The sequence below is a fragment of the Apteryx rowi genome, unplaced genomic scaffold (assembly GCF_003343035.1).
Source record: "Apteryx rowi isolate R43461 unplaced genomic scaffold, aptRow1 scaffold_32, whole genome shotgun sequence".
NCBI classification, from domain to species: domain Eukaryota; kingdom Metazoa; phylum Chordata; class Aves; order Apterygiformes; family Apterygidae; genus Apteryx; species Apteryx rowi.
Genome location: NW_020449641.1, coordinates 2787195 through 2803043, shown reverse-complemented (window position 1 = coordinate 2803043; position 15849 = coordinate 2787195). Strand labels below are relative to the sequence as shown.

The window sequence follows — 15849 nt, the reverse complement described above, 5'->3', positions numbered from 1 at the left end:
AGTCACCGACTGAATTCCCAGAATCTTCATCACCACTCTTGGATCACAAAAAAAGGAGAAAAATAAAATAAAAAAGCAGAGTTTGATTCCTAAGATCAGAGCCACATTTGTGGACTGGTCTGTTAGAAAAATGATCTCTGGACTTGTAAACTAAGCATATTTGGCCAGGTACTCAGAGATCAAATAAATATGGAGCCTCACAATTCCCTCCTTGCAGACTCACGTTTGTGATGACAACCGTACTTTCAAAAGCTGAAATGTGACCTTTAGGTCCTGACATTTAGGCACTGATTTTCCAACTTGTGTTACCTCCGCCTCCAGTTTCACAGGTGGAATTCATAGCACTTTAAGGTTTAAATAGCTGGCCGTGTCCACCAAACACGAGTGCATGACTTGCACAACGGATTCCTAAAATGGAATATTCCAGCTCCAGAGACCATGCTGTGTTGGATTGTCAACTTACGTGAGGTATTAGAGAAGCCGTATTATCTCTTGGGAAAAATCAACATGCCAAATGAAAGCTGATCTCTCAAAATAATTACCTCACCACTACCTTATTTCTCTTTTATTTGTTTCCCTACCACAGTTACACAACACATTCTCGCAGGGGCAAAAGGGATAACTATCAAGAGCACTTTGAGACACATACAAACAGGCAGCACTAAATATGAATGTGTGCATTATCACACGAGAAACAGAAGAATAATAGTCTTCCAACATGAGAAGTATAACAAGGCAAATGATTCCTCCATTAGTTTGGCTCAGTAATATCTTCGGAAAGCACCATATACTCAGGGTGGAAACAGAGTGGTTGCAGCAGTTATTTTTCTAAAAAGTCCAACAGTGATTGTACAGCAAAAGAGCTCATCTCTGACCATGCATCATAGCTCTTGCCTTGGAGTAATTGCTACATTTAAAGTTATTTTCTGTCTGGCCAACAAGAATGATTCACTGGCATAGACAAATGTTTTAAATATCAGAGTTTTTAGACTCAGCCAAAACAGTCATTCCTGCAACTATCCGAAATACTCTTGTCCCTAATGAGGCAAGTGAACAATTCAATGAAACCTAGAGAACTGGCAGCTGGAGATCCACCAGTCTGAAACCCTTCTCCTGCCACAAGGTCATTTCTCCCTCTTGAGGGCACGTGTCTTGTTTTTATGCATCCAGGCTGAGTACCTGATGTACTAAGGGAAGTCGGTCAAGTATTCTCACGTTACAAGCCCTACTGCCTTTTCTGCTGGAGAGACCGCCTGCTATGACCATGTGGTCTCATGTCCACACTGAAATGGGAGGAGATGCAGGCCAGCTCTGATTTCACCTAGCACATGCTTCTTTGATATGTTGCCTCTTGCCTTTACACACTCGCTTGTTTTTATTTAAGACAGCTATGTCAGAAGTAAGCTCCCAGTGCAAATTTCCTTCTATACTTGCAGAGTTGATTCAATCAGCAAAGTCCTGTTCTTCTTTGGGTACCACATGAGGAATTACAAAGGGCTCAACTCATGTTTAAGCAGTAGAGGAAACGAGGTTGGAAAGCATAACTGGAAGGAGGCAGGGACCCAACAATAAAACCAAGATCTGTGAGATCATCTTTGTGCAGAACAGTAAAGAGCAGCAATTAGGAACATCTAATTCATTTGTCAGTTGGGGCCATTTGATAAGCCCGTTACTGTGAGGAAACCATGGAACCTCAGAATGCCATTTACAACTGACTTTTCAGAGCCAAACTGCACTTCAGATTTCTCTGCCTCCCCCACCCCCATGCATTCATCTCTAACATGACAGGAAGGTAAGCTTGAGCAACAGAAGTTCAGTTTTCGAGAAGGAGCTTAATTGTACTGCAGTTTTTAAAACCAATATAGAATTAATCATTTTGCAGAAGTTCTGCACTCTGCCTGGGGGGGCTGCTTGGCAGTATTGAGGAAGTGCATGGTGTTCAACTTCCCAAACTGAGTCACCATTGTAAGCCCCAGGGTGGTATTTATAGAGTTGGGGGAAAATTTCCAGGAAACATCACTTACTGGCACTCACAAAAATAGCAAAGGAAACTCTTCAATTACTAAACTTTTAAGGAAGAAAGTCTTTCTTCTTCATGACGAGACAGCAAAGCAGCAGCCTCTGTGATTTGCTTGGGAGCAGTTACAATTAATATTGTTCCTTATCTAAGGTTTCCCTGACAATAGTAGATGGTGCTCCTAAGCTATTAATTCTGTACAGCTGCAAGGTTGTTTTATTCTCCTCTGTCTTTTACTGATTATTTCTAGGATAAGATGCTGAAGTCAGCCCTGTCTGGAAAAAACTTTAGCAACTCTCTCCTGGAAGATGTTTGCAATGTTATCCGTAGGTTGAACTGGAGCTCATGCACACATACTCGGACAAACCCAGGTACCAGCAAAGCATAAACATGGCAATGCAGAGGTCAGCATAAACTATTTACCTGACTGTCCAGGATCTTTATGTGAGGGAATGGCTACAGCCTTCATTAACCCACAGATTCATGTGGTTTAATCTGTTACTGGTACTCAAACTATCCCCTGCAGAAGCGAGCTCTGATACCTCTATGCAAAGATGTCATACCTTGGGACTGCAGAGTAAACAAAAGCATAGGAAGGGCACAGATTAGTAGCTGGATGAGTCACCTAAAGGTATCTGTTCCCCTCCACATATGCAACAATTTCTCGACGTCTCCTCAGAGCCAGGGACTAAATATAGGCTTTTTGTCTCCTCAGTAGTATTAAGGGTGCAACTGCAAATCTGGAGAAGGCTCCCCCATCTCAGAGCATGCTCCTTTCTGTTAAACACAGATGGATGTATGCTTCTGCTTACTGAGATTGGGCAGACTACCCCAGACACTGGTCCTTTCCCCAAGCAGCTGGCATACCCCATTGCAAAGGATGTAGTCTAGCTGAGCACAGAAATGCACCTTTCCGGAAAAAAAAAAMCACCAAAGACACCTTTTTAAGCACAAGATACAAGCACACAAGCTCGCCCCCATCCTGCACACAAAGTGCGAATGCCTAATTTTATTACTATGCCTGCCAGACTGTCCCTCCCACCCTCACCTCTGAGTCCGGGGCCAATGCTGGCCAAACTGTCTAAAGGAAGAGGAGGTCTCAGAGATGTACCGTTCCCCTACGTGTTTCACACAAACCAATAGCTTGGTAGAGGAGTGAAATCCAGCGTACTGAGGGAAATGCTGCTAGCCTGGACTCAGCCGCTGCTGGCCCCGTTTGAGAGCTCAGCCGGGCAGTCATGGCAGGGACACGTCTGGGGAAAGCAGGCATCATCTGTCCCACCACTCGCACAGCAGCACAGCCTCCACAGCGGCTGCAAGGCTGGCACAGCCCTGCATGACAGTGATTTCCTTTTGGTATTAAAAAAAGGACAAAAGCCAGGGCAGCAAACAGCTCAAGCCTCCTTCATCCCCAGCTTTGACGGGGCATCGTCCCTCTCGGGGACTCGGCTGATGAGGCCTGTGGAGCCATGGTGCCAGCTCTTTGCTCTCTCTGTGAAGCCGTCGATCAGCACGGCACACGACCCATGATGTTCAAGTGACATGAAATCCCAAGCAACTCAAAGGAGATCCAACAAGTTTGTTCTGCACACACCACCGAGGAGTCGGCAGACACAGCAGCGTGCTTTGACGAGTACCAACACGGGATGCATTCAAAGCAGTCATGCAGAGATTAGAGGCTCCCCTCACCTCTTGCCCGAGACATGCTGACCTCTCCTCCCATCTCCCTGGCACCATTAAAGATAATACAAAAATCTGTTACCTATTTTTCAAAAATTTTTTTTTTGTTTCAGAGCGTTTTTATCCCCTTTTTTTTTTTGCAAGGCCAATTAAAAATAAAAGTTTACCAGGGAGATGACAAAAAAAAAAAAAGTGTCCAATATCATTGAATTCTGCCTATATGGATCTCACACGTAAAAGAATGATGTCCCTGAGCACTTTCCAACAGACTTTCAGAAAATTTCATCTTTCTACTCCCCTGGCTGGATAGTCTGTTTGAGTAATTTTCTCTTTCTCCTGGGGTTGGTTGCTAAGAGACGCACTATTACTTCTCTCTCTCTTATGACCCGATTACTGTGATCAGCAAAGACAGCGTGCAGACAACAGCCTGACATGGCTCATACACGAACATCGGCCTTGTTACAAAATGATGGACTGTATTAACACTCTGCAGCCCCTTCGCTCGCTGTGGCCTTTGCAGAGACTCCTGGCACAACTGGGGGCTTTTACTTCCCTGGCTTCTGAAGTGCATGTTCAAACATTTTAAATCACAGGACTGGGAAGGGAAAAGAATGGACTTTTACCTCCTATGTTTCACTGCCTGTCAGCCGGAGCAGTGTTAATGGCTTCTTATTGAGAAACACTCCTCCTCCTATCCTACCCGGGAAGTGGCTCCAAAACTATTATTATCCCTTTTTACTCTGCTGCAAAAACTTTGCAAATACACAACATAGGGTTAACACATTCCCTTGAACAATTCAATGGCACATTGTAAAGCTGACATTGACGCTTCAGGGGCCGAGAGGTGACTTGGTCCTGCGAAGAGCGGAGTGGTACCGCTCTGGACACGAAAAGCAGCTAGAAATGCGTTCAAGGGTAAGTGCACTGTGGTCCCCTGGAAGCCACAGGGTGCGGCTTCCCCAAGCGCTTACAGTGTGTGCTTAAATGGCTAGGGCCTGGCACTTCGCCCTTTGCAGAAGGGTCCTATATGACATGGCTGAGTGGGATGAGATAGGAAACTTGAAGCTCAGGTTGTGAGCTTATGCTGAAGGGCACGTGGGGCAAAAAGTCAAGGAAAACTGATTTCGTTGATGTCATTACAGAAGAATGGGTCCACTGTCAGTTGGTATGGATCACGACAAAGTCACTTACCTCAGACACCCAGTCAGTCTACACCTATGAAGGATTAACTTTTTATAAGTCAAATTGCAAACACCTATCATGGACTACATCAAACCTGCTTTTGAAAAGATCATGTATGTTAGCACTGTTAAAGCTCCGTTTTTCTATTCTTGACTCTCATTTCTCTTCCCTTCAGCTTGCTCAGGGAGCAACTCTGGAGGCAGGAGCCACAGGCAGCCCCTCACAGAACATGGATTTGCATCATCCTTCGGCAATACGAAAGTACAATATTGTTGCAGAATGTCCAGAAAAGCCAGCTGCCGAATCTTTCAAGAGGGATCTTATAATAGAGGTGGCCTAGATATACAATTCCTCCCTATTATAATTATTCCTTACCTCCACAGCATTTCCCATAAATTCAATGCTCAACAAAAACTCCAGTTCTCGCATCAGTGAGTTTTTTGCCATGCTACCGATACATCCTTTAGGAAGAGCTTTCCAGTAAAGTTTGGTCATGTCTAGACTAAACCAAAACCTTTCCTTAGTCATCGTTACTGCAGGAATTAGAGCTGAAAAAGACCAATGAGTCTTTCCCTCTGTCCCAGCTTCTAGGCAGTACTCTCCTCTCTGGAGGCAAGGTAGTGCCTCCACCATCTGCACAGCACTCAACACAGCTGGGCAGAGATGGGTGTTTCTTTGCACAGAGCTATCATAAGAACAAACAGGAGATTGCTGGCTCTGCAACTTCAGCGCTGCACTTAACCGCTTCCAAGAGTGTTAGGGCAACTCCAGTGCCAACCCAAGTCACCCAGCAAGGTTCTAGAGCATGCTTGCACCTTCTCCCCTTGGCTACAACCTTCCAACATGCATGCTAGTTAAAGATGACAACAGAGGGGGAATTTGTAGATAGCGATGTCTGTTTATTAGGAAGCAGACTGGGTCACTGTTCATCCCAACTCCTTCTGGCTAACTGCTCTCCCCATGGGAGTCAGAGCCGCAGGACTCAGCCCTGTTCACCAACCCCTCAGCTCCTGCACCTAGTCCATTTCCATGTGCTTTGCTTAAATGAAGAGCATTTCAGGCCTCATAAATTTAGTCCAAATTGTAATTGTGCAGTGCTCACTGCCAGAAATGCCTGCTCTTTGGCCACAAGAAGAGCTTCTGTGGCTTGAAGAGTTGCTCATTCATTCTTCTAAGCTTTTATTAGACCAACCTGTAATATAATCCAATAGATATTTATTGCTTGTTCTGACTTAGCAGTACTCTGTCTGGCAAAGTAAAAAAGCTTTAGGCAGAGAAGAGGAAAAAATATATGTATAATCCTTTATTATAACAGTTAGTTTTAAGGGTATAAGAGAGCTGCATTGTGTGAACAAGGGCAAAAAAATAAACGTTACTTGACTGTTAACTGTCATATAACAACTGTTATTACTTAACGAACTAGCATCTGGAGGGTGTTAAAATTTTAGATTAATATAAAAGGGACAAGTGCTGCTTGTTTGAATTCAAGCTATTTCAGCATTAACATTGCTCTCTTGCTTTGATTAGGCACTACAGCCTTTTAGAACTATGTAGAGAAAAAACAATATCTTTTTAAAAGTAGGTTTGATATAGTCGATGACAGATGTTTGCAATTTGAGTTACAAAAAGATGGCTTCTCTCCATTCCAGTGTATGTTAGATCTGTCTCCTTTTTCTGCTTCCCTTTTTTGCCCCTTTTCTTTCTTCTACTCAAACTATTGTGGTTCACAGAACAGGGCACTGCAAGATGAATCACTATTCAATGTTTGAAATAATGAAGTGGAAAAATTAAATATAGTATCTTGGAAGAACAGACAGAAAGGAGGAAAAGAAAATGAGAAAAAAATAGGCATGGCAGAAAAAATTAAAAATCTACCTGCTGAGGACTGTAATGGTTGCTTTATGACACCAACTAGTAAAAAAAAAAAAAGCACAATCTCACTCATCAGAATGAAAAACAAGGCTAGGTAATAATTCAAGTAGTTCCAAATTAGTGGTGAATGTTCCAAAGCCTCTGAAATTTGTAATTCTAACGAAACAGTTAAAACTGTTAATAAAACCTGGTGGCTTGACTTGACATTTTGTGAACTACAGATAAATATACCGGTTCAATAATAGTTTTTATGCACCTGTTTTATGTTGCATTTTTCCCAATGCCATTATCAGAGGTGATATTTCAGAAAAGAAAACGTTCATCTTGAGAGCAAAACCAAGAGCACAGACCTATGTATTTGTCTGTAGCAAAAAAACTGATTGAGACACTATTATCCAGCTTAAGTAGTAACTTATTCTGGGATGACTGCAATCAAACCAATGGGACCGCACAGAGCCAGACTATTTACACTTGTGAGAATCACAAGTCATGACACTAGTCACTGTGCTGTGGAAAACAGGGCAAAGCTCTCTGCATCTCCATCTGGCGAGCTTTTACTTTCAGTGTAAGAAAAGTGGCAAGATATGAACAGAGGCAAAAAGCCAGGGGAACAGCAGAAAGAGATGCCAATGTTTTGTCACCAAGAAGGGCAACAGCCGGGTCCTAGTAGGTCCAACCAGCATCAACTTTTCATGAGCCACAGAGTAGAGGGGCTACTCTGGGGGCACAAAGGCACTAACATGTCTCACACTTCTTCAGAACAGCTCAGCTTGCTTAGGGCGATTTAAACCCGCTATTACATAAATGAGAACCACCACAAATCTCCAACTGGTTTCACTTGTTTCTTAACCAACAGGGAAGAGGATGTCATTAGAGAGAAATCAATGGAGACTTCCGAAAGGCTGCTCAGAACCAGTCCCAAGCTACCCTTAATGAGGAAGCCCCACCGTCATGCTTATACTGGGGGGGTTGGGGGCTCTGTTTTTGTTTAAATGCTCTTGTGCAGAAGGTAACAATGCCACTGTAGAGAGGCCTGGAGCTTCAAGTTCATTTTCACTGGCTGTATTTCGTAAGAGCCTGTGGATGATGCATTTCTGACACTAATGAATAAAGTATTGTTTCATTTGCTCCATTTTGTTCAGTGCAAGAAACACATGGACGAACAAGAGCAAGGATTAAGAAGGGTTTTTAAAGTATATAATATTCCTTTTAAAAAAGCTTTCTTTAAAAAATAAGCATCAGTGTGGGGGCTGTGCTTGGGCACATTCAGAATGATTAACAACAGTAGCGGTCCTCTTCTTAGTTCCCACAACATTTTTTTTTATCTCTGCAAGCTCAATCCTGAGAGCACGATGGGAGTAAAAAAAGCGTTAGAGCATTTCTCAGCCTTTTTTTTGTCCCATCACTAAGACACTGCCCTCTCAGGAACACCAATAATTTTATTATCTGATGGCACAGCTGAAGAGCAAGATAGGTAGCACAGTCCACCAGGTCCCGCTAGAAACTTTCTGGAACTTCTAGGAGTCAATTTACTATCAAAACAACCAAGTGACAACATATTCCCATGCATCATCTGCACTGCAGTAATTGTCCATATGCATAACTCACAACACATGCAAAATAGTGAGCCTTTGCTTCTAATGCAATGCAAGAAGGTTGAACTAAATCACATTACTTCATCTTAGTTTTGGACTGAGCACACACACAAAGCATTGCCAGAGCCCAGCTGACACACAGCACACTGCTCGTGAACATGAGCCTTATCCTAACAACAACTAGGAACAAAACACCATGAAAAGTCATGTAAAGCACTAACAAGATCAGGTATGCCTCTCTGCCTCACAAGTGCAAGATAGCACTTCCAGTAGCAAGGTTTACTCTTCACTGTGCTGTTGTACCAACACACAAACAGGATAACAAAAAAACTGCAGAATCTCCCAAGGCAGACAGGATTTATCCTTTAAGGGCTCTTTCCAAGTACAGAATAGACTCTAGACCTGTTCAGTTTCTATGAATTATCAAGACTGCAGGGTAGGGAACAGCATAGCTGAAGTACTAAGTGTCTCTTCCAATAAATCCATACCGAACCTTCAAAAATTAGACAGAACTACTGATAGCAGCTGCTGTAAACAAGATCCACCAGGTATATCTGGGTACAAGAAAAGAAATAAAAATCAGCCTGATAGACACTAGAAGCATGAACTAGCAGACCCCACAGAATACATTAGCCACTGCTAAAGAGTCTCCGCATACATGAAGAGGAGGAGGGCAGAAAGGGTCAAGGCCAGGCAAACCTGTATCAGCACGGTTCAGGCATACACAGCAGTGTCAGCTATGTAATCTTGCCCTGGAGCCAGCTCTTGTATCCTGGCTTCTCTCATGAGTTGCAGCCCTGTTCTTCAATCAAGTTAAATGGAAGGAGATGATTTATAAAAAACAAACAAACAAAAACCCTCTAGAAGACCTGCACATGAGCCTTCTGTCATTCACCATATCTGAAAGTAGCCCAGGGAAAGAAAGGAGAAGGGACGAGCTTGCTTTGATTCTCATCCCTTCATTTAGTTTGTTATTAAAACCATATTAACTGTTTCTGCTTTTGCAGGTATTATATTCACCAAAGGTGGTGATTACTAGGAAAAGACATCAGCACTGATAACTATTGTATTTAGATGGACCCAGCAGCGCAAACTAAAGTGGGTAATTATGCAAAGTATGTCCTCAGAGCCTCTGAAAGCATGGAAGGAAAGCATGTCCAAGTGCTCTGAGGCCCCATAAACTATGTGATTGTTCTGGGACACTCTTTGTCTGCACAGCCCTTTCTGGCAAGGGCTGGCACTATGGTAGCTGTCTCAGGCACTATGGTATTAGTTTGGGAAACATGACTCACCAATCTCTATGAATGAAACATACTCTAAGAATATGAGGAACTTGGTTTCTTTAACAGCAAGTTCAACAGAAATGGAGGCCTTCAACCATGTTTCTTAGCAAGGTGGTATTTTTCATCCAAAGGTGTACATATCAACATCTCTTATCCTAGGGACACTCCTGCTTTGGAGTATTGTCCTCCACACAAAGCTGCAGGCTTTATTGTCATTGATTGTTCTTCCCCAGCCACATTTGTTTTCTCATCTCTTTGCCTTATGGGGTTGTTCCCATCAGCTTTTTTTTCTCCTTGAGAGTCTTCCCACTCTACTCTCTGGCAACTCCCATCCCGAGAAGTGCCTGGGAGCAAAACTGGCCATCTTTTGTCAGGAACAGGAGACCGGGTTCCAAGTAATGATCCAATATTTCCCAGTAGGCTAGGACAGACTCATTCCCCTTCCCTGCCTCCATCAAAGCTCCCTGATTCCCCTTCAAGTGACCATGTCTCATGGGACTATTAGCTCTACTGGATCCCCAGCGAGCTGCAGCAGTGCTCGTAAATGCTGCAATGGAAAGCCCAAACCCGTAGCCTCAAAGGGCTCAGTGAGCAACATCCCAGAGCCCGTGGGCTATGCTCAATTTGCATTAGCATGGTGTTTCTCCTGGACTTGCGCTGCTTCATGTCTGTGGGGTTTTGCTTGGAGGGGAGGGGAAAGGAAGGGGAAAAGAACTTTTGTGGTTATGAAAACAAGCTTGAAACCAAAAGGATCCTGACCAAAGGCAAATCACACCACAAAGCCTGACATTCTTGCTGTGTTCAAGCCATCTTATGACCTGAAGAGCCCTGACTCATCCTCTTCCGAGCACCTGAGGCTGACGATAGAGTTCACATGTTTCTGAAGCCCCCGATTTCGACCTTGTAAGCCCTGGCACTGTTCCAGCGTACCCCAAGGCCCTGCCGCAGAGGCACTTGTGTCAGAGTGCCTGTCACCAAACCCCCCCATTCCTGCAGCGCATGCAAGCGTACAACCTGGGCTGGAGTCACCGCCAGCCACACTCTCTTCCACAGGAGATGCCGACGGAGATCACAGCGCATGCCACGAGCCACGCTGAGCCTAGCCATGCAGCTGCGCAGTCACCCCACAAGAGTTGCCAGCACTGAGGAGCCAGGCCCACCACAGCACAGAAAGCTGAGTGATCAGTCCATGCCAACCTTGCTCTGAGCCAAACCCCTCCTTAGTCTGCCCTGGAGGCTGAGGCCCTGTTCTCTGGGACTAACAGAAGGAGGAGAAAAGGGAATTTGCTTTATCTGCAAGCTATAAATCCTCCTCATCTTCCCAAGCCCAGCTTAGAAGAGAACAACCATGTGGCAGCATTTCCCCAAGCACCCAGCTCTGTCGAACACACTGAAATACCAGTTTCAGGATAAAAGCTGGAAAGGAGGAGACAAATAAGTGACAGGGAAAAGAGGAAGGGCAAGACTTGTAAAGGAAACAGAAGAGGGCAGTCCACCCTGCCCTTCCATCCTCCCATTGTACCCTTCCATCAGCATTCAGTGAAAGAAAGCCCACTTGAATTGACAGCTCAGGTGAGAAATATTCTTCACTCATTTCCCTCTTTGGGACGCTCTTGGCTGCTGCAGCTCACTTAAAACCCAGTGATCTCTCATCCCTACCAGCAGCAGCACATACACATACTCATGCACAGGAGCTTGCTACATGCTTCTAGAGAAAACAGGACTGTAAAAACCAACAGAAGTTGCACCAAACACAAGAATAATACTGTTTTCTTGAAAGAAGGCATTATTTTGCTTAGAGATTTTTTCAGTCAATGAGGATAGAGGAAGAGTCCAATGCATGTTGCTTGACGGTGACTGTGAGGAACAGAGGAAGGAGACAGGTAGCATCAAATGCACGTGGGCACAGAGAAAGGAGCCAAACACAAGACTTGGCTGAACACAGGACTTGAGGAGGCCTCAACCACCTCAGGACGCATCTTCTCCCAGCATGGAGAATTCTCCTCCACAAACACATCCAGCTCCATTCAAAGGCCATCTACATTCTCCACCCCAATGCTCGTCTCAGGAGGATCTTTTAGAGCCTTGCTGCTTGAATGTCTGGAAATCTAATTTTGATTTCCAGCCTATCTCATTTGCAGCTAGGTTTCCTCCCCACACACACTTGTTTTTCTTGTACAAAAACATCTTCCTTTAGCTTAAACAGCTCTTCTCCCTCTGTAAGGTAAATACAGAGATGTGTAGGATGTTGGGSACCTGCACATCTCAGAGATTTCAGCGCTTACACCTCCCAGGATCAGGCCCACGCTGAACAGAAATGTTTGCGCCCTTGGGTTGAGCTTATTGAAAACATAGACTCTAGCAGTGACTCTTCCCACGTATAAAGAGAGCACAGTGATTTATGGCACCTTGCTGTAGAGAGCTAAAAGGGAGATGAGGGAAAAGGAAAACGCCTCCCTCTCTCCTGAGCTTGGGAGGAAGAGTCGAAGAGAGAGAATTGCAACCTGCAGCAGCGAGACTGCCGGGGAGGCAACATATGGACGGAGCTCGGAGCAGATGAGCCCCAGCACAACACCATGCCAACACAGCTCCCCCGCAATGGAACGAGAGTTGCTCCGCGACCAGGCAGCTCCAAACACCGGCAGAGACACTCGCTTCTGTCTGCAAAGGGAATGGGCTAAAACGCAGAGGGACAGATCCCCACTGGAGATCCCAGCCCTCCCCAGGCACCCAGAGGGAGTATTTCAGGTGAGTAACATTAATTGCCTCCAAACTGTCACAACAGGGAATGCCAGCACTAAATCCTAYGGAGAACCGAGCCCAGACCACGGCCTTAGCACATGGAGGTCTGGTCCAACGTTTGTAGGACTTATAAAAACACAGCTGTGCCCGCCTCTCCAGCTAGCCATGCAGCAGAAACTTATGCAGCACATTAATCAGAGCTGTGTTGTTATTACTATTATTATAGTCATACCCAGAGGCCCCCAAACAGATCCCTGTGACAACAAGACAGAGTCTCTGCTTTGATGGATTGACAAATCTAGCTTAAAACAAGTTGCAGCAAGTCAGTGTAACAAACAGCAAGGAAAGGGGGCTGGCAACTCTGAGAAAATTGCTCACTTACCTAGTCTAAAACATGCACATCTTGACTGCTTCCAGTCACATTAAAATGCTGCTGGTTTTTAAACCACTGGCTGCTTCTATTTCATTTTCTTTTTAGTCATTTAACCATTTCTAGCTTGTTTTAAATTCTATTGAGTATCTTCTAATTAGTACCTCCTGTCTGATTCTTGTGCCTGTGAAGTGATGTCGAGGCAGATGTCAGGAAAAAATAAAATTCAAGGTGAGAAAGTATAGGACAGCACTAGGAGAAACCAAGGTAATACCACCAAAGAAGCATCAGGGTGCAGCTGCAGAGGCCTTGGAGAGGAGGGGGTACTGCCGTTCCCTTGCTGCACGGACAGAAGCCCAATTCACAAGCCTGTCACTTGAGTGCCCTTCCCCAGAATTTTCAATGTATTCAAGAAAAAAAAGCACAAATGGGATCACTGAACGGACCCGCTCTGTGCAAATGACATGCCTACAAAATAACAATTCAGAAACGCGAGGCCAGAGGACACATTCTCCCCAGTGTTAAAAGCAACAATCTGAAGAAACTACTGAGAACAGTATTTGCTGGTCTCCCGGAGAGATTCCCTGATATTGCCCCTGCAGCCTCTTTTGAGTGGGTAATTGACTTTGGTGACACTGATTAGGCAGGAAACGATGTGCCAGGCCATGATTTGTGTGGCCGCTTTATGTGCCATTACAGCCATGGGACAGCCCTTCGCTCGCACGGTGCCTCTGATCTCATTCATCTTTAGCAGAACAACTTTGCGCAGCGTGTTACGCTCGAGCGTCCAGKAAAGCAAATGCTCCTCCACAGAAGCCATGGACGGGTGAGAGGCTGAAAATATATCAGAGATCAATGGGGAGCTGCAGCTCCTCTTCTCCCAGGCTCGTGGCAAGCCAGATGGGAAAGACCCCTGGCAAGGGGAGAACAAATTCAAGCAAAATGATGAGCAGTGTTGCTTTACGGAGGGAACCAGTGGGGCACGGAGCTGCCTCCCAGGCTGAATCATTGCTGCAAAAACAACTGAGGTCATTGAAGAAACAATTAGGGAGCCTGGAGGAGACAACAGAGCCATAAAAAGTGAATGAGGCATGTTGGGCTAAATATTCTCTTGCTGTCCCTCCTCGCCTGCCAGATCCCAGAAGTCTAATGTTCTTAGGTTTATATATGATGGGGCTAACGGCTTTGGACTGGCTGCTGACACCAACTAGCAACATGTCACCTTTTGAAAGTGGATTAATTTAAGGTGGAGGTACTACTGTCAAACCACTAAGCTGGTCCCTGACTAGATCTTTGCCATCACTTAGCTCTTCAAGGCTTGTCAAATGATGACGTGATCTCCAAAAGCCCCAAATCAGACAAGGCCAGGGATTGACACTGAAAAAACAGCAAATGCCTCCTGTGAATTATCAAAACCTCCTGTTTTTTAACAAACCTCAAAATGCTCAGCTTCTTATAGGGCTGGATAGTCAATGTTCCATAAGAAATATTTGTGTAGCCTCGTCTCTCCCTTCACAGCCTGCAATACTTGGGTGTTGGTCTGTTCTTATAGAATTCTTCCTTCCCCAAATGCCAAGAAACAAAGAATTTTGTAGAAGATGATAATGTTCCTGAGTCACATATAATCAAATCTACAATCATTAAAACACACACAATTAGAGCACCCTGACATTTTTGACAAAAAATAGTGGCTGATCAACAATAGTTTTCCCAGGTAAAAAATGTCATTTTCAGTTATTATTTTAAATTTTAGGAGAATTTAAAATATAAGTATTTCCAATTCCAATTTGAAAATGACATTTTTATTGCACTCCAGAAATGGATTATTTTTACTTTTAATTCCAAATGTCTTTCTCTTCCTCTTACTCGCTAATGTCTTGTTACTGAAGGCAGCAGAACAGGTGCATATGACTGAGCTTTTCCCCTCCAACACATTTTCTTTTTTTGTTCTGAATTCTCTGAAGTTAGAGTGGCAGAGGAAAAAAAATGAAATACCAGTCAGGATTTTCCAACTTTCTTATAAAACGTCCTTAACTTCAGGAAATTGCTCAAGTGAGAGATTAGCCTATTAACAGGCTACTTTGTTTTTCTTTCTCCTTTTCATTATTCTGTAGTTTTCCTGAAAATGAGTAAGCCTTGAAAAGATGCAGAGTTGAAAAAGGTGAGAAAAAAAAAATATAGCAGACATCATTAATCTTATTGCACTCAGCACAAAATAGCAAAAAGTGGAGATGGAAGAAAGCAGAGCATCTGAAACTGAAAATCAAAAGTTTGTTTTGCAATTTTCTTGAATACAGTTAATTTTTTTTAGGGGGGAGGGTGGCAAAGAGGAGAGAGAAGAGTTTTCCATCCAGGTCTGACCACAGAAAAATACCTGGAATAGAAAGGTCACTACTTTGCAAAGACAGCTCCCACTCTTTCCTGAAATCCCTGCGTTCGCATCTACTGAGGGAAGGCTTGGTCACGCACTCTCTCCCCATCACTTAAGGGCAGCCAGGGTGTTTCTACTGGCAGCTTTCTTATTGTGAACCCAGACGCGCTCCCAGCAGCATGTTCCCGCTGGTGGGAAATCCCTCCCTCTGCTTGCCCACAGCACAGGAACCCAACTCCAGCGCTTGCTGCTCCAGCATCTGACTGCACGATGAGTGGAGGACTTTTAAAGCAGGAGGTAGAGCAGGGCCAAAGCATGGTGATTGGTAGGCTATTGTTTTACTAACATAACATCTCCAGAGGCTATTGTGATGGTCACATAAATATCCACATATTACATCATTAAATTATTCCATATTCAAAAGCCTGCCACAATAGAGGAAAAAGAACAAAAGTAAAGCTGAATCAAACTGACAGGCTGGAGACAAAGTACTCTTAAAGCCATTTTGCTAAACCCATGCCCTGTCATCCCAAACCTACCCATACCCCCGACTCATCCCACTTTTGCAAAAAATTGGGCTGGGATGAAAGTAGTAATACTGAAAAGGCTGTTCAAGTCACAGCTCCTTGGATCAATACACACCAAACAAACAAAAACTCCTTGAAAAGTATCAGTTTTAGAGATAGGACAGCTGCTTCCATTAAAGTCAAGTAAGATCTGTCCCCTACTTACCCTTT

The 15849-nt window shown here is 44.2% G+C and overlaps 1 protein-coding gene across 20 annotated transcripts in view; it reads right to left on the bottom strand.

Moving 5' to 3' along the window:
* LPP (LIM domain containing preferred translocation partner in lipoma) overlaps positions 1-15849 on the bottom strand; it is a 369106-nt gene that overhangs the window by 212831 nt on the left and 140426 nt on the right. The gene's annotated exons all lie outside the window — the stretch shown is intronic.